This window comes from Miscanthus floridulus, chromosome 17 (assembly GCF_019320115.1).
Source record: "Miscanthus floridulus cultivar M001 chromosome 17, ASM1932011v1, whole genome shotgun sequence".
NCBI classification, from domain to species: Eukaryota; Viridiplantae; Streptophyta; class Magnoliopsida; order Poales; family Poaceae; genus Miscanthus; species Miscanthus floridulus.
The window spans coordinates 16175045-16178702 of NC_089596.1; the positions used below are offsets into that span (position 1 = coordinate 16175045).

At 49.0% G+C, this 3658-nt stretch overlaps 1 long non-coding RNA gene across 2 annotated transcripts; it reads left to right on the top strand.

The window, feature by feature from the left end:
- The first annotated feature begins 882 nt into the window (after positions 1–882).
- LOC136517896 (uncharacterized) lies at positions 883–3430 on the top strand. 2 transcript variants are annotated; one of them, XR_010774358.1, is made up of 4 exons: positions 883–1232; positions 1433–1544; positions 1636–2323; positions 3172–3430. It is a non-coding gene; the product is annotated as an uncharacterized lncRNA (long non-coding RNA). The 2 variants fall into 2 exon arrangements; XR_010774357.1 differs by lacking the exons at positions 1433–1544; positions 1636–2323.
- The last annotated feature ends 228 nt before the right edge of the window (positions 3431–3658 follow it).

The following is a 3658-nucleotide window of genomic DNA, read 5'->3' on the forward strand; positions in this document are numbered from 1 at the left end:
GCCCCTCTCCCTCCCCAGCACGGCGGTGGTCCTCCCTTCCCATGGCGCGGCGGCGCTCCTCCCTTCCCTAGGCGCGGCGGCGCCCCTCCCTTCCCTAGGCGCGGTGGTGCCCCTCCCTTCCGCGCTCCTCCCTCTCCTCGATGGCGACCGGCGGTAGACTAGAAGCGGCGACGACGGTGGCGTGGTGGAGCAGGCGGCCACGACGACGACGGTGGAGTCCGGCGAGATCTGGCCTCGGGGCGCGCGGATCCAGCCTCGGGGCGCGCGGATCCAGCCTCGGGGCTCACGGATCCGGCCTCGGGGCGCGCAGATCCGGCCTCGGGCGACCGGCGGTGGACTAGAAGCGGCGACGACGGTGGCGCGGTGGAGCAGGCGACCGCGACGACGACGGTGGAGTCCGGCGAGATCTGGCCTCGGGGCTCGCGGATCTGACCTCGGGGCGCGCGGATCCGGCCTCGGGGCGTGCGAATCCACCCACGGATCTGGCGAGCTCGCCGGCGGCAAATCGAGGGCGGGCACGGGCGCGGCTGGATCTGTTGGTGGGGAAGCCGGATTCGGCTCGACGGTGGAGGATGCACCCCGGCGGCGGATCCAGCGAGCGTCGACGGCTGCCCGTGAATGGGCTCGGTGGGCCCATGGGTGGCGGGGACGGTCGGCGGCCTTCTCAGGTGGCACGGCCGCGGACTGGGGGAGGACACGGCGGCCTGGAGGAGAGGAGGGAGAAGGGTGGTGGGGCCCACAGGGGCAAAATCGCCTTTTCACAGCGCAGTTAACGGTGGCCGGATGGAAAACGCGACGGAGTGTCACGGAAGGAACGAAAGTTGAACTCGGTGTCAAATAGAAAACAAAAATTTTCCGAGGGCGGAACGGTCATTTCTTCGGTGTCAATTCTCTCTCCAATCAATCCCCGCCGCCAGGATGACATCGACGGCGGTGGCGGCGGCGTGAAATGCGGTTGCCGCGGCACCTCGCGCTTGCCTTCCGCACAGCCGCTGCCTCCTCCCTCCGCCTTCTGCGCCGTCATCGCGTCCTTACTTCCTGCGCCCGCGGCCACCATAGAGCCGTAGCCGTCGTCTTGGTCGACCTCAGGCTCCACTCCATCAGCCTCCCCAACCTGCTCCATAGCGATCCGCAGCCGCAGTTGCCCCCTGCTAGCGACCGGTGCGACGACGACATGGTGGTGGACCTGAGATGCTACTGATCTTCATCTCCATCCACGCCGCCCAGATCTGGTGAGTTCATCACAGAATCTTCTCCTCCCCCGTCATTATTTTGTTGTGAACATGGTCGGCAGCATGTGTGATCTCAAAAGAAAGCACGTGTACATCTGCTTCAGTTTTTTTTTTCTCTACGTATCGGCTGATCTGGCACTGTCAGCTCCTCCATTGCCTTCCTCATGAATACACACTACTAACATGCAAGTATGCAAAAGGTTGGTCTCAGCGTGTATTTGGAATGAGGCGTTGTCATCGCTTTGTGCTAATCTAAGGGGTTTCATTTAATGTGCTTGACAAATAGGAATCCACAGCCTGGTGCAGTGACAGGTACGTCGCCACACTCTCCCTTTAGCCAATTTCCCCCATGCCGCTTGTGTTGTGGTTTAATATGAAACTAAAGATCTCTATTTTCAAATAGGCTACCCATATATCCTGCACCAAGATTGAGGAATCTGTGAAAATTGCCAGCATGTCCCCTTTGAATCTGAATAGTGACTTCAAATTAAAGGTTTCATGACATGAGGAAGCTGTGAAAATTGCCAGCATATCCCCTTTGTCCCTGTTGTAGATTTATAAAATTATACTGAACTTACTGAAATTAGAAAGGCTATTTGGATTTTTTTTTCATGTGGCCATGTCATTCCTGACTATGCGCTCAATCGAACATCCCCAAACCAGGTACATATACATCATGTCCCCTCTCTACATATTTATTTCTAGATTTCAAAAATGTTCCACGAGCTTTTTTTACATTATCCATGAACAGAGAAAATCCATGTCTTCTTGGAGCTATGTTTCTTAATGGATATCTCATATATGTAATAGGAGCTCCAAATTGTCAATCGCATGTTACACGTAACAATACATTGGGATTTCTAAACTCGAAGCCCACTGAGAATTATGGAACTCTGGGGCTTGCAGGAGGGGTTCAAATTGATGTCTTGTCATTCCCCTCGGTGTTGCCTTCACCTGCTTCATGCACTGATCGATATATTAACAAAGATCTGGTCCATATGTCGTTGCTTGCTCTCTAGCTGTCCTTATAAGTTGCAACGATGTGTCAAATTTCCTTTGTCTACAGAAGAATGCAGTTTGCATGTTCCAAGGTACTCCAACGGAGGCTAACTGTTTTTTTGTTATCTGTTTGTGGTGCTAATTCTTCTATAACATTTTGTGAAACCAAGTTAAGAATGAATCGTACAACTAAGAAGTAAACATATGAATCATCTAGGTATACTTGCTTCTTGTCCTTGGTTTCTTGGGTAAACGGGAGGCTGCTTAGTGCTTTTCATTATTTTACATCTTATTTTTCCGTTTCATTTCTTCTTTTTTGCATTTTACATCTCACTGCAGTTGACCGTACCAGATAGCCATATGCATAGTCTCTGATTCTCAGGCAGAAAACAAATTAGTTTCCTTGCCACGAGACGAGTGAGTATTCATGTTATTGACTAGCGAATCCTATTGTTTCCAAAAAAAACTAATCCTACAAATTGTGATCTTTTGGTTATTTGAAGGAAAACCCTCTAGGATTTTGACAAACATAGCTAATGTACCATCAAATTGTTTGGAACAGCAATAGTCACAAATACGTCATTTATCAACTCTCTGTCTATGGTATTTGCGCCTTTTTTTTTTCCATGTGACAGTAAAGGTCTGTAAATTTGTTCTGGTTAACAAATTTGCCGTATTGGTGTAGCTTCACTTAAGTTCATTGAAATCAGGTTACAGGCCCATATGTTCCATAGATGATAGATCAGCTTTTCATGTGACACCTGAACTTTATGTCTCCAATATAAAGATGATTTTTACTTTCTCCCTATCGACGGATGTTGCAATTATTGCTAACAAAGTAACAAGCTTAAGCAGCACATACCAAACTTTTGTTGTCCAAGAAATGATTGATTAGCTGTAATAATGTCCTGATATGAAGTGTGGATTAATTACTATGCAGCTGGAAAAACGAAGATTACAGATGATGGAGAACACTCAATACAAATGATGCAGTACCTGCTGTTCGATTCTTGCTGCACTACTTACGAGTCAAGGTGTCAGTGCCAGCGTCATTCGGCTTATGTCTTCCTTTAATCCACACAATGTGTCGCAGTTGTAATTTTCTCTACCAATAATATTGATTTTTTCTATGTCAAAGTGAAATGAACATAATGTCATCGACATAAGACCTCTCTCTTACCATGATCTTTACAACTATGCTCTATTCCTTTACAAGAATACATTTGTGTTATCTAACTAATGTACAGCTGAGTGAGCGCCGCTTCATTTCATTATACCTATGCAAATTAATAAATGTGTGAACGCTTGCCATCTACGGAGTACGTACTTCGTTCCACTGAATGCATTACTGTTTCTGAAGCCCGGACTTGGGAGTCACTACGGGCGCAGCGAAGCGCGCCTGCCCACCTAGTAACCACTACTACCAG